Source organism: Haemaphysalis longicornis, unplaced genomic scaffold (assembly GCF_048455015.1).
Source record: "Haemaphysalis longicornis isolate Haplotype H1 unplaced genomic scaffold, Haemaphysalis longicornis Haplotype H1 scaffold_5, whole genome shotgun sequence".
NCBI classification, from domain to species: domain Eukaryota; kingdom Metazoa; phylum Arthropoda; class Arachnida; order Ixodida; family Ixodidae; genus Haemaphysalis; species Haemaphysalis longicornis.
The window spans coordinates 111370680-111394100 of NW_027526385.1; positions in this window are offsets into that span (position 1 = coordinate 111370680).

A 23421-nucleotide genomic window follows, 5' to 3' on the forward strand; every position below is an offset into this window, starting at 1 on the left:
TGAAACCGGAGTTCTAATTTCAGTCATCAAACACTAAACACCCCAAAACAAAATAAATGGATGTGTGAAACTCGCAAATAAAAATTCGCCCGGAGCCAAGCACGCCGTCGGGGGCGTAGCCGTCACGGCCGAATTATGTAGTCTTTATCAAATCTTGTAGGCTACGGCAACCGTGGCCGGAGCAGGCGCGTGGCCTATCATGGGTGCTTTGGTTACCAGTGTCGGCTGGTTGCGCGGTGAGAGAGAGAGGGACAAGAACTTTTACTTTTGCTTTCGTAGTGTGGCTGGCGCGATAGGGGCGTCCCGCCGCCGGTGTCTCCGAACAGGCACTCACATTTGCATTAGCGCAGGCACTTCGAGCCACATTTGCCGCACCAGCCACAATAAGAAATCAAGAGCGATAGTTCCCCTCTCACTCTTTCGCCGCGAAATTAGCTGACAGCAGCAACCGAACCGCCCATGCTAGGCCGCGCACAAGTTCTGGTCATGGTCGCCGTGGTCTACAAAATTTTAAAAAAGACTGTACGTAACTGTGATGTCCTAAAGTTGGCGCGAAAAACGGTAACACTTTAGGCAAATAATGAGAGGATTGAGTTTGAGTTTGATTGTAGGGTTTAACGCGCCGACGCAACGCAGGCGATGAGGCGCGCCGTAGTGGAGGGCTCCGGATGAATTTGGACCACCTGGGGATCTTTAACATTGCAAGAAATCTCGTACACACGGGCGTTTTTGCTTTTCGCCTCCATCAGAAAAGCGGCCGCCGCGGCCCGGAATCGAACCCGCGACCTCGTGCTCAGCAGCGCAACGCCTTAGCCACTGAGCCACCACGGCGGGTAATAATGAGAGGAACAACTTGACAAAGCTACGAGAATAATAATCCCACGCACCAAAAGGACGTAGAATGAGGCTAGTTTGCACTGCTTCGTCTTGGACTTCGCTTGGTATATTAAGTCTTGGTATACCCAGCGAAATTCAACATGAAGCACACACACGACAGAAATGGTAGAAGGTACAGTATGTGAAATGAGGACTCACTTCATAAAACGGCCTTGTAATTTTTTTTTATGCTTGCAGTTTGCCAGTTTCGTCTTATGCTAATTAGGGTAAAATATTTTGTGGTATCGCGTATCGAAAATTCCACATGAGAAAACGTTTGCAACGTGGGGGCAAACTTACGATGACAGGAACGGTTAGGCCTTTGCAAACACGCTGTCGATTCTCACTGCCTAAGGCGTTGGGCTGCTAAGCCCAAGGGCCGCGGCCGCAGTTCTTGTGATAGTGGCGAAAAACGTAAACGTCCTTAGGTTGATCTATCTTCTTTGTCCTGAACACGCAGCCTATAATAAGGGTTTTGGTATCGAATACATACTCAAGTTTTCTCTTAAGCGGCCCTAGTCATCATGACCTCGCAAGTAAAAGCTCTAATAGATATGCAGTGAAAATACTTTACGACCTCACTCGAGTTGCGAGGTCACATCTTTCACACCAAACGCAAGAATTTGATCACACGAGTCTCACGAACCCACGGGAATTTTCAAAATTGTGTATCCCCATGAAAACTCAGGTCATGTGAGTCCGTCTGAGTTTTGAGTCCATTTTGATTTCGGAGCCCTATGGAGTTCTGAACCCATTTGCAGCTCTGAACGTGAGTGAGTTCTGAATTCAGTTTAGAGTTCTAAGCCCGGTTGAGTTATGAGTTCAAGTGAGTTATGAGTTTGTTTCGAGTCCTGAGCCCGAGTGACTTCTGAGTCCATGTTGAGTTCAGAGCGCAAGTGATTTCTGGGTCCATTTGAGTTGTGAGCTCAAATTGAGTTCGTAGCCCGAGTAGGGTTCTGAGTTTTGCGTTCGCTGGGAGTTCGGATTTGCGTGAGCGTAGATGAGTTGCTCAAGAATGAGTCTGAGTAAGGGGTGATTCCAAAATAAGTTTGTGAGTGAATTTGACTGCGCCGGTCCAACTTTGCGAGGTATGGTTTTTCGTACCGATTCAGCACGAGCAAGGATACTCTGTTTTGGTGAGAATCCCATCGCTCACTGAAGTTTAGTTACAATGGTAGCATTTTGGGGTTTAGCGCATTAATTATATTAATGTTTTGACTTCCCTCCCGTACCGGCTGTATGGCTAGTCTCAATGAGGGCATGAGCAATTTGGACTGATGTGCATGAAAAAGATCGCATATAAGCCCATACATGAATATATATAAAGGGTTTTCGAAGGAATAGCAATTCATAAAAAAGACAACACCAACACTGCGACACCATAGTGAGCTGGATATGGAACCGAATTAAAAAACCTGATGAGTTCACAATTGTGGCTCTAAAAAACGATTCTTGATCTGCTATAAATCACCCATTTCAGATAGTATGGAGAACGTTGCACGCAAATGGCGCTAGTCATGTCATCAAAGGTGCCTTTCTTTCACGTCACCGAAACCCGTTGAGGATACATAAGAAGGCCGACGAATAAGCCACATCGCCGCCCCTTCCACTCACCACCGACCAGTACTGCTGGACAAGAAGGCTGGTGTAGGCATCTTCCAGCAACGCGCTCCTGCATTCCGTCTCGAGGTGGAGATGGCCGGATCTTCGCCTTCTGATGCTTCCACCTACGCATTCCATCAGCCCCGCACCTACACTCCGGGATAACGTCCTCGGCCCAGCGGAGTGCACTCACCCTGGCTCGAGAGTTTCAGTCACCGGTCCGGCAGTGTACGTGCGCCTCTCGTGTAATTTGGTACGAGAGCGAGGGCTTCCATCTCCACGTCCCGTAACAGCCACCTACGTGTCCCGCTCCTACCGAATCAAGCAGCCTGGGGAGCGCCGGCGCTATTCCGTCTTCGGGAACGGTAATGGAGGCGGCACTATTCAGGCTCTTATTATTAAGCTAGTTATTTGTTACTGTCCGTCCTTAACTGTGTTTTTTGTAGCGCAAGCTACACTTGCCGAAGTTCAGCAGTGTCGCGTGGACCTTGAAGGGCCGTGCTGCGCAAGCGCGAGGAGCATTGCATTGTATTGTATTGGATTGGATTTGGATTGGATTTAATTGGATTGGATTGGATTGTAAATCCAATCCAATTGGAGTAGGGATGTGTAGAAAATTGGCTCTGCCCATTTGCCGGTCTGCGCATGCTAGACGAGTGACATCATAGCCGCGGCAGACGCATTGGCGCCGGCGAGTGCTCAGCCGTGCGCCTCCGTTGCGCAGTACCCAAGAGTGGCTCTGCGCCGGAGCCACTTGATAGCCGTTTCGCGTGGCTCCTCGAGACCCGTGCTGCTAATGCGCGTGGACAGCGATTAGACTAGACGGGACTGGACTGGATTGGATTAGATTGGATTGAATTGGAAATCGTTTTAGCAGCAGTAAGCATGATAATCAGCTAATCCTAGACAACCAGGAAACCTCAGAATAACCAGCTAAACCTTAACTCACGCTACGTATATCCTGGCATAGGCGAGCTAAACCGCTGCTAATTTTTTTCCCTCTCAGCTCTGCGTAGACTCAGGCAAACGGGAAATAGTTTCCCAGCTCCTTAGGGGCTCGAATCACAAGTCATGGTGTCTTCGTCCCGTTATGGCGCTATTTTTTTTTCATCACGTACCATGAAACCCGCACTCACACGCTCTTTCTGTTAATGCAAAAAGCAGAGGGGGGGGGGGGTGAGGGCAAAAATCACTTCTTTCTCATTAGCAGAAGTTATGTGAAATTGCTGTCAGCTTTATTATCGTGGCGGTTAAAGTATAACACAGAAAGCCCTTAAAGTGAGCGGTCATTTTGACACGATTGTATGAAAACGTCAAACATATTGCCGTTCCCTGGGTTGTAAGACAAAATGTGATTCTAGTTTATCTTTGTTCCAGTGAAAGGTTTGGCCAAATTTGCATTGCAAATAACTTACTTCTCCCGGAATGGCACAACAAGCGTTGTTGTATATCAACAAAATTTTCGCACCCGTAATATATAAACGCTTGTACGCAATACCTCGTTGTAATACCTACTGGTGTAACAACTCTTGCTCTCAGTCTCCTTGCTGCTGTTGCTCTGAATTCTTGCTCAGCGTTTTGGCTCTTAGCCAGGTACGCTATTTTGAAGAAGAAAATATGGTAGTTGACACTGCCACCTGAGTACCGAAAAAAATGCAGGGTTGCAGAATCGTAGCTACAGAAAAAATGATGTCCAATCTGCGGAAGAACAATAAAAATTCTGCAGAAATTCACAGAATTACCTACTCATGCTTAGCATTCTTATGCTGCTTGTCTTGACTATAAATTATTTCCAGCCAATTTTTCGTTTTTCAAAATTATGGCCTACCAATTATCTCCGCTTACGCTATTATAACTATTATAAGTGGAACTGTCGCGAAATCTGCATTATTGTGGAAATGCATGTATTATACTTGTTGCGATTTACCGTACTTGTTGAAAGTTTTTCTCATTTTTTAGTTTTTAAAAATTGCGCCCGACAAGTTATTTACGTTTACGTTATAATAACAATTACATTTGGAACTTTCGCGAAATCTGCATTACTGTGTAAAGGCAGAGCGTTACAGGGTTCGCCATTTTCCGTAATTATTTTATAGTTTTCTTATTTTTTGTTTGTCAGAATTTTATTAGGCAAATTATCTCCATAAACGTTTTTATAACGATTACAGGTAGAGCTTTTACGAAATATGCATTATTGTGGATATTGCAGGGAGGTACACGTTTTGCCATTTTCAGCTATTTTTTACATTTCTTTATTTTTTTTGTTTTCGGGAATTTTCTGTTGACAGTTATCTCCATTTACGCCATTATAGCGATTACACGTGGGATTTTTGCGATATCTGCAGTTTTGTGGAAATGCAGGGCGTTACACGGTCCTGGCTGGGCGGGGGGTGGGGGGGGGGGGGGGGTACTCCGCAAAGAATGCTACACATTTAAAGGCGAGGGGGGATATCAGTTTCGTTTCGTCTACTTTGTTCGTCGAGTCTGTTCAACCAGCGGAACCAATTAGTAGGCCTCTAAAGTTTGTTAATAGTTAGAAAGCCAACAAGCGAGCTATTAAGAAAATCTTAAGAACCGAAAATTCTCTATGATGGAACAGTCCCGAGCACTGCAATTTGTTTTCGCGATCTTTTTCATTGGGTCTGCTTGCGCAAGCCAGCGCGCAAGGCTGCCGTGAAGAACATAGTTTATTTTATCGCATTGCAGCTAATGAACAAGTTACCGCTGTCTAAACAACATCTGGTTAACGCTTCTGGACCCCCTTGTTCATACATTGGCTGATAGCTGCGCCGCTACGAGCGCTATGTGAAGTTAGCAGACGACGAGCAGACGCTCCGACGATGAGAGGCGTGCGCTAAAAGCAGTCTCGCTCGTCACTTAACGCGCATCCGTGATGCCGTGAACCGCCCATGGGAATCTGCTTCAATACACCGAACGGTTACCCGGCCCACCGTAAACATGCTCACCGCTACACTTTTCTTCGTACGCTTTAGTGCAATTTATGTAATGGCCTAGGACGTTTTGTGCATTATAATTGTGCACGCTCTTCGGAGAAGTTTCCGCCGAAAGGAAAAACTGGGGCTTAGTTGGTATAATGTTGTTTGGCGGGCGGAGGGGCGTGGGTTCTGTACCGTTATCTCAGGCGCTGCGCACTGGTTGAGCGACAGTAAGGACAATAGCAGACGATGGAGGCGGAAGGCATTGACTGATCCCTTTGTTTGATGTCCCATAGGCATTCAAACGATAACCCCGAGGGACGTGATTTCAGTTCCAGGGATGTAACACCATGCAGGCGGGCTTTAGTCGCTCGTTTCATTTCCAAAACTTCCACATGTTTTTTTTTTTTTTATGTTCCAGTTCCACACTAAAGATGTATGCCACGGGAAAACATTTTAAGAGTGTGAGGCGGTGCCTAATGTGTTTGCCTAAACGTATGCCTCACTGCTTTCTGTTGCATTGTTCTCTGACTAAGCGTTAGGCGTTGTCAGTAAACAATAGCGGATTTCCACATATCGGGCAAAACTTTTCGGCTAATCGCAGTTTTTTAGGTGGTGATTAGTGTCGAGTTAATCATAATAAGCATTACATTTTCGCACAGCCGTCATTGAGGGTAAACGCTCCCTACGTGCATAGTTGGAAGGTTAGAAGATTGTTTACCCAATTCTAAAGTCATTGAAACCATTTCATTAAAATGTATTGGCAGTACTTTGGGAGCAGAATTACGCTAAAACTATTTAGAATTCTTCAAAACTTTTTAGACTCTTTTATCTAAGCGGAGTTGCTGTGTGCCAGATATCACTTTTCTGCTTTTGCATGGCTGGGTTCCTCAGTGGTCGGATTTTTGAGCACGGAAAGCTGATGATGGCAGTTATTTTGCTTTAAAAGATTATTATGGAGTGGAAGGGCTGAAGAAATATTTCTTTTTAGTTATTTGTAATTTATTTATGTAAATATTTAGTATTATTCTCATCTGTTTTTATTTATTTATATAATATACCATGAACCACCAAGAGAGGCCGTGCCAGAACACTAGTTTTGGCTTGAAATATCACGTAACGTAAAAAAAGCAGGTGCACTCGCAATATGCCAAAACAAAGGAAGTACATAAAATAAACATCGTATCCCACGTGGATTATAAACAAAGCAGCCCAAAATACAAAATAAAAGAAAGGCCCCAAAGAAACCTTTGACATATTTAATCAGGGTAGCAAACGCACCACACAAAATAGTCAGAGATTATCTCAATGCATAAACGCAAAGTTTGGGGATGAAGCGTTGATTAAGTGTTAATATAATAATTTCATTGTGTTGGTGTATTTGGTATGAATGAGCTGCATTGAGGGCAAACACTTGCAAACACTTGCTAGTGCATAGTCTAAAGAGTACAAGGAAGGACGCTTCACTGGATTCTAAAGGCAGATAAACTATTTCATTGAAATATACTTGCAATTCTTCTTAAACCTAATCACTCAAAAATTATAATTTTCCAATTATATCTAGACTTTTCATAGTGTTCATGCCGTTCATATCGTGACGTGGGCGGGAATTGCTGTACCGGGTCCGGTGCTTACCGCAACCATCCTCATCATCCGTGGTGGCAAGGACTGCGATGTCTACTTTTATCTCATTTTTCGTTCTCGCCACCATCTTCTACCTACTGCCTACCCTACTAGACCGGGACGGTCGCTTACAACCGGGGGCCATGCCACGAGACGACGATGAAAAGGGCAGTGGCGCGTACCTCCATGGTCACAATTTCCAACCACGACGAAGCTCTGTGGGCCACGAAGCGAGGACTCTGTGATAGCTGCCATGAACATAGTGTATATATATCGCTCGCATCCTACATTGTTTATTTCCGGTGTCCTGCCCCAATGTAACGTGTTTTGGTGGAGGTTGCAGAGTTGATACCCGTCATAACCCCATCTTCGCTTCGCCTCAGCTACCGAACATAGCTGAAAGGCTCTTTGATTATGTCGGCCCGGCCTTGCCCCGATGAGCACTGGATGCACCGTTCCACATCCCCGTGTTCCCAGCCTATGACGTGCCGAGAACAACTGACGTCCAGCCGTGACCTGAAGAGAAGACGACGCCGTTCCCCTGCACAGATCTCCGGTGGGTCTCTGAGGCCTTCGGACGTTCCTTCACTGTGTCGGTGGGCATTTCTGGTACGTTTCCAGTGCTCACCACTGCCATCATCCTCATCCGTGGCGGCGAGAACTTCTCTATACTTTGGTGAAACGCGCCTCTTAACGTCATCTGTAAATTAACTACGGCATCGACCAGGACGGCACCTTTTGACGATGGGGATGCGTGAGAATATAGCTGTGGGCCCAATCTGCGCAGATGAATGAGAAGACGAGACAGCTGCGCCGGCTCCCTCATGGCCGACATCGAGTAGATAACGTGCATACACCGCTTGCATCTTCCATAGTTAATTTCCAGTGTCCTGCCACCACGTAAAAATATCTTAGCGCACTTTTTGCTTGCTGCGAAATATCACTTTTCTCCTTTCGTTTTACTAGCTTCCTGAGCGGTCGGCTTTTGTGAGCGAAAAGCTGGGGATGACAATTACTTTTGTTTTAAAAGGCTAACTTCCGCTTTAGTTACGCTGCGCTACGCGTTCATTTTCGGGGAAGACAGAATGTATTGTTGCAGAATAGCTTACGCCACCGGACACCGTTAACCGGCATCATCGTACCTTGCACACGCGTTTGTTTGTCCCATCCTCCGGAAAGGCTGGTCGGGCACTTTGAACCCAACAAGGCGACATCATTTTGCTCAGTAACGCAACACTTTGCCAATGAAGCCTTCCTCGGTGTTGAAAAAATGGCGGGGTGAATGCAGTGACAGTATTCCCAACAGATCAAAACACTTTAGTTCGTAGTCCCCCTAAAGCAGGAAATCTTTGTAGAGCAAATCGGTGCAAGCACTATGGTAGCTTTTTCCACAGGTAGCCAACACATCTTATTACATAAAGTTAGTGTCAGCGACCACATATTGAAGAACATTGGGAGCAGCTTCCACTAGTGCTGCAGGGGTGGGGAAACTGCACAGTTCGCTGCCCCTCTCCCTTCGTTGGAGACCCGGCTGGCGCACCACACACAAGTTTCCGACCTTGCTGATGAAAAGCGTTTATGACTGATATTCCCGCATTGTTTTGTCGTCAGGATTTCAGAGCTCTCACAACATGGACGGCGAGCAGCCGTGGTAACCGGCTTCGCGAACTCGACGTCTGTAGCGCGAACTCGGCGGCTGTCCTCTCCAATTCAGGCGCGAACTCACGTGAACTGGCATGTAGAAGAGCACACAAGAAATAACGCTACGAACGCTGGCAGACTCTTCTCAAAAGCAGAGCTTGCGCCGGCGTCGCATTCCTCACGAGGCGCGCTAATATTTGTATATTCTATCACTAATATAAAGAGCCGCTTCAAAATGTTTTTTTCAATATCGCACATTGCCCGAACCGAGTTAATGAATTGATGATATTTTGTACTCTTTATAACTGGGTTGAATGCTTAACAAAACGAGGTATTCCTTACATGTAATCCCAGGGCCGTTGGCTTTGTGTCATTCAATATGTATTGCACGCTTTCAATCCTGCCTACGTGTTAATGCCCTTTCTGTTTGTACCTAGATGGCAGAACTTGGTAAAAATAAATACGTGCAGTAGAGAAAGAGCCAGTGTTTCTTAGGGTTTGCTGAAAACGTAAATGCAAGTTTAATGTACGTCCCTTTCAAGGAAAAGGTGCAGGTGTCACCATAGTGTTCCTCCTAAAGTCTTTATTCCGCACTGTTCCCTTTCCGGCTTTGGCGCCTTTCACAAGTACATGCATTACCCTAGCTATTCACCAAACTTCGCTCCCGAGGATTATATACTTGCCTCTTTCGATAGTTCCCGGCTATCCTCATGGTCTTTCTTCTGAGACATACTCAATGCGCACACCCGCTTTTTTCTCCCTGTGCTGCCTGCAGGTACGACTAAGTTTTATGGATGCTCACGCGGGGGCCGGTGAGCCTAATATTACGAAACTTCGCTTCCAAGGATTTTAGCTTATTGCTGTTCATTTATTCCACGGGGACTTACTGGGCCTTATGTGTGGCACAGCGGTCTTGCAGGCCCAATATTTTTTTTAATGCTGCCTGCATCATCAATTATGCTTTTTATACGCTCAGGTTCTGGTCACGTGGGCAAAACGAGGCACGCTGAAGCTGGGAAGTGAAGTTCCGCTGTACGCTGGTAAATTGTAACTACAGCTATGCTGGAAAAAATTGTTCTTTCTTGGTTTCTGTATCGTTGTGGTAGTACGGCGGCATCAATATTTTGTCTCATATCGGAAATTTTGCCAATAGAATGGTTAGGTTTAACCTAAGTGAGAACGCTCCCCGTGATTGCCTAAAGTGTGCTTGGTATAGACTGTGCCTCCCGGGGTGTTGCTCGGTGACCGGAGGGTATGCACGTTTATTTATTCTCCTTATCCTTTTTCACAATTCCTTGCTTGCCTGGAAAAACACAATATTTATGCTTCAAGTCAGATCATTCGGGGAAAATATTAGAGACGTACCAACCCACTCTAAACATTTTTTTTTGTAAATGTGAAATGCTGTGGGGGTGTAGTCAACAAGCTCATCCAGTGTTTATAATAGGTGATCACAAAGTTCATGAGCCAAAAATTACTGCTTTACGCTAATGAGACAACTCTGTTCCTGGGTCTTGGCCTTCTTCAAGCGATGGAAGCAGGTCATTTCTGTCGTATCGCAGCGACAGCCCGCCTTCCTTTTAATTGCAGCACTAACGTCATTCGGTAGCTAGATCAAAGAAAACCGCAACAAAACAAAGCATAAAATGCAAGGCGTGTCTGCTGTGACGGGCATATTACGCATTAGCATTGTGCGGTGGCGATGAGTGAAGCTTTGCAGTTGTTCCAGGGACAAAGAAACAAACGAAAGCGTTTTTGTGATGCGTGGTAGGGTTCCTTTAAAAGAATGCACAATTTTTTTTTTGCATTTTACACTCTCATTGAGCAAGACGTAGCTTAGTCGGTAGCAAGGAACAGGCATGTATGTCCTAAGTGAACCAGAATATAAAGATAATTGTGTTAAAAAGGGCGCACCCATTCTAGTGCCCATTTCATCATCAACATCATCATCGCCAGCCCACTGCAAGGCAAAGGCCTCTCCCATTATTCTCAATGATCCCGGTCCGGGGCTAAGTTCAACCTATTTATCCCCGCAAACTTCATGATCTCATCTTCTCATCTGCCGCCCCTGCCACCCTTGCCTTCTCTAGGGATCCACTCTGTTACCCTTAATGTCTAACGGTTACCTTGCCTTGGCATTACATGCCCTGCCCGCCTCCATTTCTTCTTCTTAATTTCTACTAATACGTCCTTAACACGCTTTTGTTCCCTGACCCACTCCACTCTCTTGTCCCTTAATGTTAAACCTATCATCTTCCGTTCCATTGCTCGTTGGGTCATCCTCAATTGAATTATAGTTTAGTAACCCAGCGTAATGTCCTCGTGACTAATCCTCCAACGCATGCCAGAGCACCCGAGCAATACCATTACTGGAACGCTGAGTCAAAACTCACTGGTAGCGTTGTGAAAAAAAAAAAAAAAAACATCGGTTACCTTCATGCTCCAAATGAACGTCATTTTTCCTGTTCTTTTGATGAGAGCAATTTATATCGGGCTCAGTGGAGTCAATGCAATGCCAGTGCCTATTCCCCAGCTTCGAGAAAGGAGGGACAGGCACGGTCATTCTTCGTCTCACTGACATTATTACTCCTCTGTAGATTTTGGAAATAATTTTGAACCCCTGTCTTAAAGAGGAACAAAGTAAACTTTCTGGAAAGTATCTAACGTTAAGAGGAAATTAGGAAAGATGTTTAGCTCATTTAATCTGCCTACTCGTAAAATGACAACGATGGCGACGACGTAACAAATGATTCAAGCGAACCCACTACTACAGTCACAGGAAAAAAATATTTTAGAATCTTTACCCGTGGTCCTCAAGGAGCGATTTCGCTATTTATTCGATTGAGTAGAATAAAACTAAAGGCGAAAAAGCTCCTAACGTATCACAAAAATCTAAAAATAAGTTTCACTAATAGACAAAAATAACAGCTTAGTGAACACGTTTTACCTCTCGGGGCCCGATCATTAGCAAAAAAAAAAAGAAGAAAAAAACACAAAAACAGCATTTCTGCAGACATCTGATCCTAGGAAATCTGTGGCGTCTGCCAGTCTGCTTGCGGAAGTAATTCGGGATAAAACGAAGGAGCAAAAAAAGGAGAAAGACGAAAACGCGGTGTAGCAGGGAAGATACCGGTCAAAAAATATCACACAACCTACAGGTGGACACCCCACTGCAATGAGCAGTAAAGTAATCATTCGAAAAAACGAACAGGCTTTCGTCTTCGAAAGGCGTAAGGAGGCATAAGTGTACCGTGAATTTTTTTTTCATCTGTCGCATTTCGTGCTATTTGACAGAAATGAACAAATTATCCTGCTGCCATCTATCTTCCGACATTCACCTTGTGAGGTTGCATCTCCAGTTTCCAGCTCTGATAAAAGAAAAGTGTGGCCACTTGTACCACTGACACTCAGCTACATCATTTTATACGAATGTTCTGTTCCGACCGTTTTACAAATAGCACATGGTGTTCCCCTTACAGAGGAGTGGATCAAAATTTTTTTCTGTGGGACCTCGCAACTTGGCGGAACCATTTCTTTTGTAGGATGCCTCATACGGCGCCTGCCGTACGAAGAGCGTTCTGCCAACAACGTTCTTCAAAAGCTCATTTTTTTATATCCCCTTGAATATTTGTCTTCCAAATATGTAAGGTTACAACATTGCGCTGTTGCTTGCAACAGGAAAAAACAAGTTCTGTGAAGTCCAATTGAGCCTAATCTGCTTTAACCATTGCTTTTAGGCGTCAAAAATACTGGAATATTCAAAACATATATATATATATATATATATATATATATATATATATATATATATATATATATATATATATATATATATATTTATATATATGGTTTTAATATATATATGGTCAGGCCCGTGATTCTCAAACTACTAGATTCAAGAGACAAGACAAAGATTTTGAAACAGTGTATCAAACTAAAAGACACTGATTTTTCTATTGGGGAGGATTTCTCTGTAAAAGTACGGGAAATCAGAAGAAAACTATGGCAGAGCTGTAAAACGCATCGAGATAACGGCGATAAAGCCTCGCTGGTGTACGACAAGCTATATATCAACAAGAGGGAATACGTTTGGGACGAAGACAAAAATGATATAGTGCCCGTTCAAAAAAACGATGCGAGAAAGCGATATACCGTAGAAACCGAATGCCGGCGGCCAAATACGCGAAGCCAAACACCGCGACAAACGTAACTGAGGAATGTAATATAGACCAGATGCCTTCTGTCACCCCTCCCTATAAAAACACAGCTAGGTTGCGTAAAAATAGCGGGAACACAAACAAACGAAAAGAACTGAGACTAGTTAACATAAACATGCGCAGTGTCACTAATAAAATAGATTCTTTGGAAACCGTGCTCATGCAGTACGATCCCCATATTGCGGTGATAACGGAGACGTGGCTGCGAGAGGAAATTAGTGATGACGAGGTATTTCCCCCCTGTTACAGCGTGTATCGAAAAGACCGATCTGCCAGAGGTGGGGGAGTAGCCATCCTTGTCAAACCAGAAATAGAAGCTACGATTGCAGCTGATGTTGGCATTCTTGAATGCTTGTGCGTACAGTTGTCCTGCTGGGGACATAGCTTTATCCTGTACGCATGTTACAGGCCTCCAGATGCGAACCCGGAGTACCTAACTGTGCTGAAAGAACATATGTCAAGGTTTTTTTAATAGGCAAATCTTTTTGGTTAGAGACCTAAATTTGCCAAGTGTAGACTGGGAGGGGCTGACCTGTTCCCAGTTCAGTAAACATGCTAACACTATTTTTGACATTATGCTCGCTCACGATCTAACACAAATAGTCAGGCAACCAACACGCGTGCAAGGACATGCAAGCTCTATCCTAGATTTGGTATTCGTAAAATGTGCTTTTTCAGAACATACTGTAGTCGTGGAACAGGGGCTTTCAGATCATGAACTTGTCAGCGTGTCAATTCCTCTGTTTCAATGCAGTAGCCAACAAAAATCACCCATCCAGTATTTTAAAGATTATTCGAGAGCTGATGATGACCGTGTAATAGAATACATGGAAGCTGTACTTGCAGAATTTAATGATGACGCTTTAAGCACGTGCGCTCTTTGGGCAAAATTCGTTGAGACGCGCCAATACTGTATGAACAACTTTATCCCCAACAAACCCAAACGAACGCACAAACGTACGCCATGGATGACTCATGAAATTGTTAAACTAAAAAGAAAAGTTAAACGACTAATAAAGCAGCATGCGCAGCGCACAGTTATCAAGGAGCACCAAAGAATCCTTGCTGAAAAAATGCATCGCTCAAAAGAATACTACTTTAAAACCTTAATGCCCAATTATATAAAGAATGATCCTTGCAAGTTCTGGAATTATCTTAAAGATAGGAAGAAACCCGTTTCAAAGATTGTACTTGACGCCCGCATAGTTTCCAATTCTGGCGACATTGCACATCATTTCAACACATACTTTCATAGCGTGTTTAATGTTTCCGGAGCATCTACGTCTTCTGTAGCGTCATCTGAAACATGCGAAGTCAATTTCATTTCATATGCTGGTTTGGTTTCCATGCTTGTAAACCTAAATACGAAAAAGAGTTGCGGTCCTGACGAACTACCCAATGTCTTTCTCCGACGTTATGCCGAATGCGTTGGCAAATTCCTGTTTGTAATCTTCCATGCTTCCCTGTCAACAGCAACATTGCCGCGTGACTGGAAAATGGCCCGAGTGGCGCCTATCTTCAAAAAAGGCGACAGATTATCAGTACCTAATTACAGGCCAATATCTCTAACTTCCTCATGTTGTAAACTAATAGAACACATTATAGCGAACCAGATTACAGAATTTCCTGAAACACATTCCATACTAACACATTTCCAGCACGGCTTTAGAATAAAGTATTCCACCGTGACACAGCTTGTTACCGTTACGCATGCGTTTGCCGGCGCCCTCGATAATAACGTTCATATAGACACCATTTTTCTAGACTTTTGTAAGGCCTTCGATAAAGTTCCTCATGAGAAATTAATCTACAAATTAAATAAAATAGGTCTTCCGCGGGTATTGGTCGCATGGGTAGCTGAATACCTGAGCAATCGGGTGCAGTACGTCGCCATCGAGGGTCAAAATTCGAGTCTTTTGCCAGTCACGTCGGGTGTACCCCAAGGCAGTGTATTGGGGCCCTTGCTATTTTTGTGTTACATAAATGATATTGTAGATGTAATTGAGCCAGGCGTCCAGATTCGGTTGTTCGCAGACGACTGCGTTTTATTTCGTGAAATTCATAACATACATGATCAAATAGTGCTAAACAAAAATCTAGACTACATATACAAATGGTGCAACAAATGGGGTATGATTGTAAATACAGAAAAAACAGTTTCTATGTGTATAACTCGAAAAAAATATCCCCTTCACTAAGCTTATTCCCTTGGTTCATCTACTGTGAAACAGGTCTATAACTACAAATATCTAGGTGTTACGTTCACTGCTAACCTGTCTTGGAATTCACACATTGATAATATTTGTGCATCTGCTTTCAGAAAATTATGCTTCTTGAGACACAAGCTTCGCAATTCCCCACCAAATGTAAAACTTCTGTGTTATGAGTCCTTCATTCGACCAAAATTAGAATACGCATGCGTAGTGTGGGATCCCTACACAAAATGTAACATAGAAAAATTGGAAAGAATTCAGAGAAAAGCAGTTCGCTTTATACATTCTAAATTTCGTCGCACGGATTCTCCATCGGAACTAATGTCAGCTAACAACATTCCACTACTTCAATCTAGAAGAAGGCAACTCCGCTTAGACTTCCTGAGCTCCTTGCTTAACCATAGATTTGCGATTGACCCGTCATTGTATTTAACCCCTTTGTCAACCAGAAATACACGACATCACCAACCAAACTCTCTAACACCATATTTTGCCGAAATAGATGCGTTTAAATTTTCCTTTTTTCCGCACACAGTGTCTGAGTGGAACTCCTGGTCAGAGCGCGACCGCCTTGCATAGTATGTATGTTTGTCGCATTGTGTATATTTGTTTATGTAGCACTGTATATATTTCCTCATTTTACTCACTTGGTTATTTTTTGCGTTCGTGATCAATCTCAGTACACTGCTTTGCTCGTTGTGATTCGTGATTGCCCGTCTTGCTTGGACCACGTGTTGTGGTCTGCAGTATGAAATAAATAAATAAATGAATAAATAAATAAATATATATATATAAATATATATATATATATACATATATATATATGTATATATATATACAGGGTGTCCCAGCTATCATGCACCATGATTTAAAAAAAGAGAAATTGCGTAACTCGAAAAAACCTAGTGCATATTGTTTGCAGTACTGTGAAGAAGCGGAGAGTAATTTTTTTTTCGTTAATGAGACTTAATTAATTAACTGTAAATAATTATCTAACTCGAGAAATACTCTCCTAATCAGTAAAGTGTCAATGAGGCACTTGTAGGTAACCACGAGGGGCATATAACTGCGCTGTTTTCAGCGACGGACTAATTGCGTACTCATTTATTCTGACTGATAAAGGAAACCCGCGAAATATGAAAAATACCACGTGACGACGCTTACGCGCGCATTGCAGAGCAGCGTCCCCAAACAAAGCTGATTGAAAGCAACTGCTTCGCGTGTTACCCGCCGCCCGAAGAGACAGCGCATCACCTTGATAATAGCATGCATGGAAGGAGCAGCAGCAGCAAGATTCGCGGGACGCGTGTGCAGATAAGGAACAAACTCGGTCGCGATTTCTTCTTTCTTTCTTTTGTCTTTTTTATTCTGGCTAACTCAGAGGCAGCCTGTTTGAGGGCGTTGCTTTACGTTGCGCGCGGAGGCGCCGACAAGTGGTATTTTTCATATTTCGCGGGTTTCCTTTATCAGTCAGAATAAATGTCTACGCAATTAGTTCATCGCAGAAAATACCGCAGTTAGATGCCCCTCGTGGTTACCTACAAGTGCCTCATTGACAATTTAGTGATTAGGACAGTATTTCTCGAGTTAGATAATTAATTACATTTAGGTAATTAAGTCTCATCAAAGAAAAAAATACTGTCCGCTTGTTCACAGTACTGCAAACATTATGCACCTGGTTTCTTTCGAGGTACGCCTTTACTCTTCTTTTAAATCTTGGTGCTTGATAGCATATATATATATATATATATATATATATATATATATATATATATATATATATATATATATATATATATAAGGTTAGTAGAGACAGAGACAAACGAGAAAGACTTAGAAAATAAAAATAAGTTTACTGACGTTTCAGGGAGAGGACTCCCTTTCTTCAGAGTACCAAAGGGAGTCCTCTCCCTGAAACGTCAGTAAACTTATTTTTATTTTCTAAGTCTTTCTCGTTTGTCTCTGTCTCTACTAACCTTATTTTTTTCGCGCTCTGTGTGAGTTTTTATCTTTTCAGTCTATATATATATATATATATATATATATATATATATATATATATATATATATAATTTATTTATTTATGTGTGTGTGTGGTTGTGTACACCTTCACACTACTGGGTAGGGTAGGAAACGGCGAGTAAAGTTGTTTTGATTACAAACGCAAGCGGTTGTCAGTAGTAGCATGATGGTGGCAGCGAATTGCAGGAGTTGGCTAGGAACTTGGTCTCAGAAAATTTCTTTTCCGTTGTTTCATGGCTGGTGGTTGGGTCAAAATTATGGGAGTAAGAAATGTTCTGCGAAATGTAGAGTTTGGAAATTTAAAAACATAAAATGTGTTGCATAACCTATGAAATTTATATAGTAGAAATAAGGGAGCACGAAATTTGTTGTACCTGCATTTTTCCAACTCGTGAGGTATCTGCAGCTTACCTTTCAGTTCCCGTAGGGCAAAATATTGCCCCCCGCGCAGCCAAGCTTAAAGCAAGTCTTCTGGCTCGAGTTTTTAACGGCCTGTGCTCAGGCGAGGATAGCCACTTCCTTAAATGTGGCGGGCTGGGCGGGACCGAATACCGAGAATTGTTTCCTGGTTATTGGGGTTGGGATGGGAAGGGAAATATATATAAATATGATCTTAGTTCGCACTTCACACTTCACAGTTCACACTTAGTTCACACTCAGTTCCCATTTCACACTTAATTCCCATTTCAAACTCATTCACACTTCCCAGTTTTTGAGTTAGTGTGACGGGTTAGGCGTCGCGCTGCTAGACGACTCGCGCCAGACCACTCTTAATTGCGAAGCTAGCAAGCTGCGAAAGAAGCTCACCGCAGTCTATGTTGTCTGATATATCAGGGAAGGTAAACGCAGTGGGACGTGATAGAAGATGAGTTGCGTCAACGATCCAAGACGATATTTCTTATCGGCACTGCGTTGCACGTGTTTTAGGTGCGAAGCAGCTTAGGACCGCACAATGTCCGTCCGCGTCCATGCGCATACCATTTACAATCACAAAAAATCACGAAGGCAGCGGCAGGATTCCAGCCTGCATCTGGTAGACCAGACAGAGTTAGTGTCATTCGTCGTACCCATAGGGCTACGAACGTGAGCTAGTAACCGCGAGTGAAACGGCTTACTCACTCGCCGGTAGAGTACGAAGTACCTAAAGACCTCCCAATGTCCATCCGCGTCCGTCCGTGCGCACACCACCATCAACAAAAATCAAGCGAAATTCGATTTGAGCCGTGAGAAGCAGTTTTAGTTATGGAATAATTAAGGTGCAACTCAAGGCTCAAATTGAATGATGGTGGGAGCGCAAATCGGATGTCATTCGGGGCGCAACTTGGATGTCATTTCCAGTCTCCGTACTCCGCACCCTCGCCATCACACACGGAGTGGAGATGCTGTCATTTTTTCTATTGCCCTCGTTTTTTTGCGGCATTGTTACCCAGGAACATTATGGAAAAACTAGCCCACAGCAAGCTTTTGTTACTAAGTGAAACAGGAAATGGGTTGTATGATAACATAAAGCCGAGGTCCAAACATAAAAATTACCATATTAGCGAAATATTCTCACCACGTTTCACATCACCTAAAAGAAGTTTCTCGCTCTCTCCCTTTCTCTCTCTCACTGGCTCGCTCGCTCACTCACTTGGTCGATCTGTCACGGAGATGCGGCAAACCAATCTCACTCCTTCCGTCTCTGAAAAGGCTCTCCCATGGTTGACAGTTTTTGGTGTCAGTTTTTAATCTTATCTTCTACTGGAAAAGTATGAATGAGTGGTTTTCTTTTTTGTTGACTATAAAATACTCGGCCGGATGCAGGTGTCACTGATCCACAAGTTTCGATTGTGTGATCATTTCTGGTTGATTTTTTTTTTTGTTAAAGCAATTGTGTTTTTGTCTCGTTCGCTAAGCTGCTGTTCTCAGGCTCGGTAAATATATGTCAGAGCGGGTTTATGTTATTTAGGCATTCTTCACCGATTTACGCATTGTTCTCTTGCATGCACAAAAATGGCAATATTTGTGTGTTCTGATAAATACTGCCGTGCTTCCAATTACTTTGTCTATAACTGTACGGTCGGGTATTATGTTTGTTGATTAAATAATTCCTAACTTTGCTAGTCAAAGTCAAAATTTGCATAAAGTAAAACTGGGCAACGTTCTCAACACCTTATTGGAATAAACCCTACTCTGGAGAACTTGTGGCACTCATAAAATTTCCGGGAGGAAAATTTGCAATGTGGACTCCGACGCCACTCATCGACCAAGATGATTATTTCATTTTATCACAGCATTAGAAGCGTAATGGAAGTGGTAAATAAATGGGAAATGCTTGGGCCAAATTATATCTCTTTGACTGTACGTTGGACAACTCGATACTTCTTGCAGCCACAACCACGTTGAAATGCAACTTCTTTCTAGCGAATATGCATTTTTTTTGTTCTTTTCTCACTGGAGGCCTAATATACAGGTACCCGTCCTAAGGCCACTTGACTGTCATGATGGCCAGACTGGGTGCGTCACTATAAATAAAAGTATTTATTTTTATATTAAAGGGTTTAATACACGGAATCTACACCTGTACTATGAGGCGCTGCGTAGTTGATGGCTCCAAATAGTTTCCCTCACCTGGAGTTCTTTACCGTGATCGAAATGACAATAAAGTTGAATATTGTACATTCTCTCTGCGCTTTTTAGCTGGCAAGGCATGCGCAAATTCTGAGTATACTGATGGGAAGAAATGAGCTACGAATAAGTGTTATTGGCAGATTTGATGGCAATATGCTCAGAAGAATAGCAAAATATATGAATGAAATGGTACATGTGGGTTGATCCAGCGTTCCTCTTTTAAAGATATCAGAATAAAACCCTGCCAGATTGCGGTAAAACCTCCAGCTTTTCATGACCTTTCTGAAATGTAGTGGCTTAAAATGTCAGTTTCCAAATCTTGAAAAACACCCTTGGAACTAGAGCTTTGAGTCCAAATATGATCATGAATAAAGCATCATACGTCTGTCTTCTAATACGGCGCTTTTATCCTCATGTTGCGTAAACATTGAGAACATCTGGTGGGAATTGATGCGACCTTCTTTTGAAAAAGCAGACGCTAATAATGCTAATATAAAAGAAAAAAAGCAATGGTCCGAATACATTTACGACGAGAATGTTTTAAAAGAAGCTCTGGTGACGGTGAGCTTCCCGTCGATATTTTATACGAACTTCTCATCTGAGGCAGGCCTTCAAAAGTGCCGTTTCTGTTAGCATAAGTGTTTTACAGCTTCTTTTTATTTCTTTAAGCTTGTATTCATTTGAGTTGAATGGCTTTTTAAGCTCCAAATAAGCGTCACTACCTAGTTTTATTTTTGGCGCAGAAAGATTTAAATTCAAACAAATATTCACAACCCTCGTCCGCATCTTCAAACGATGTGTTCTCGAGGTACGTATTACCAGAACACTTTAGTCGGCTAAGTTTAGATGCCATTGTTATGAAGCGAATTCCTTCGGTTATCGTGTTTCAGTCCTGTTAAAATATCCCGCTTTTATAGTAGAACGGCTGTACAACAAACAGTTTCATGCTGCTGTCAGTCCTGAAAAAAAAAGCTTGTGAATTTTGGTCTGTATACTTCGGCAGGAATCCCTAAACTCAACAAAAATCGGATGCTTCAACATAAAAACTTACAAAATGCTTTCCTGGAATACAATGCTTTCGTTTCACAAAATCTGGCATTGGCTTTTTTTCTGAAGACTCAGTAAGAAAAGAGGGATTTTGAATCTACTAGTCAGCGAACCCATAGCTAGCTATTTTTGTACCCATCTTTTCTCAGATAGCTGCTTATGCTATGACTACTGTATAAGAACATGCAGTGCTGGACATAATGTATACTTTCTTGATGTTGTTTCCATCTCTTGATTCTTGAATATATCTATTGGCTGACATATGTAGTAAAAGATGATTTGACCGGCCAAAATTACAGATCGAGCTTGTGGACCGGTTGGGCAACGGTCCAGCGCCATTTTGTGCCTTCACAGCAGTGCTAAACGAGCCGCGTATTGATGGCTAGGGTTGTGGATGGGCAGGAGGTCGACAGCTGCGCCTCCCGGAAGTAGAAGTGCTAGTAGGGTAAATCAATGCAGGCGAGGGCTAGAGCGGGAAATGTTGGATGATAAATGGTAGAGAAGGAAGAGACAAACAGCAATTAAAATCTTCATTAGGATGAGTCAGAGAAGTCGATCCTCCGGCACTGTGAGTGATCGATAAGAAGTAGGGTAGAGGCGCTCCTCGAGACGAGGATTGAGAAAGACGTTCTTTATTCTGTGGGGCTGGGCCTCCCACCACCCTTCGAGTTAGCGGGCCAGGGGATCTATGGTTACCGGTAAAGAGTGTCGTGGGTGACCAAGTGGTGTAACTAATTACAGTCAGTGACCGAACGCTCGAGGAGATAAGGGAGGGAAATGGTGGATGGATGTTGCAGGGGATGTTATGTTCTCGAAAACTTTTGGATATTTAACGATGGGCTAACGCATAATGAATAAACAATATTAACAATTCCTCGAAACACTGATAGGGCGCCATTCAGTTTTCGCCGCTAGCCAAATATCTTTGAGGCGAAATAAAGAGTGCATGCCGAGCTGTAACGTTGGGCGAAATATCATGCGTTGTTTACTGTCAACGATTGGAAAAAGAAACGAAAAAAAGAGGGGAATCGCAAATCAATTGATTATTCATCTTTTCGGCGACCAGCTCGTACTTCAAAAGGAAATAGTTTCGAGATTGAAGTCTCTTAGTCAGTAGTAAAATGGGGCGGTAAGTTTATTAGCCAATTTTCCCCCTAAGACTGCGAAAGACGCGGCTTTTGTAGTTTTAGATCAGTCCCTCAAAGCGCCGACTACCCTTGATTCAAGATGTGTATTTATCGCAAAGCCGGAGGACCGAGCCAGACTTTGCAAATGCAAATAGCTGTCTAAGACAGCCATCTGTTTTGTGTTGTGTAAACAACACAACCCATCTCAGATGAATACAAGCGACTTGGTGGATTCGAGGAGGCGTGTCCCATCAACACGTTTTGATGGGGAGGAAAATTACCGTCCTAACCGATTTCGTGCTGGGACAATTGCTTTGGTCGTCAGGAGTCAGGCGTTTGAACTTGAAATTATTGTCGCAGCTTTGTCCGACTTATAAACTTAGCGTCGCTGTTGGTGTACAATTGATAACTTAGGGTTATTTTATATGTTTGCCTACAAACGATGCTTGGGAATTCTGAGAATGGAAGAAGCGTTTTTAAGCCGATCCCTATATTTTCTGACCTTATGATTCCTTGGTGGCATTGGAGAAATTCGTCCGCCAGGCGGCGTCGTGTTCTGTTTTTTGGTCCTACATAGGCCTAAATTTCTGAAATAAAGTTTTATCACGCGGTAGAAGCTCGATGGGAAGCGATTTGATTAAAAACCCACAAGAGAAAAAGGAAAGAGCGAAAATATTGTTCAAGAAATTCTTTATTATATCACAGGAGCTTCCAACACCTTGCGCCATAAAAACCCAACCATCATCATCATCATCATCCAAACATAGAACAGCCCTGAAACAGATTACATAAATATTCTGCAGTAAAACGCATACAACCTAACGCAAAATGTCCTTTCTTTTTAAAATTTTTCAACTACTTAGTTGATATTTAAACTGTATATTTCGTGAAATTCCCGTGTGGTGCCAATAAATAAGCTTTTACGAGGGAACGAGGGATGGGTGTGGATACGGACAGCCGCATGATCGGCGCTCATAATAAAACTCCGCTCCTTCCAAGCATCAGTCATCTAATAACCTAGGAAGTGTGCTCGATTGCAAATTAAAAACAAGCGTGTTTTCTTTCGTACGTACATATTTGCTGCCTGTTAGTATTTATAGAGTGAAAAAGATGACAAAAGATTTGAATATTTATCTGCCCATTTATTTGATACACCTTGAACAGGCAAAATAGGGCCGCTGTAACACAATAACTTTTGCTTGAAATATTACCCTCTGTAAAAATAAATACTTGCACTTGAAATAAGACGAACTAAAGCAAGTGAATAAAATTTAAAAATCATATTCTAGGCAAATATGCAAACAAAGTGGTCCATAAACACAGAATACTATAAAAAATTCCCAGAACAGCATTTAACTTATTAAAATAGCATTGGGAAAAGCATGATGCCACAGATTGTGGGATAATCTCATTTTATACACGTAGACAAATTTTGGCGAAGAAAAGATCGATTTGGTGTTAAGAAAATGTTTTACCCAATTGTGCGAATTGTGCGGATGGTACGAAT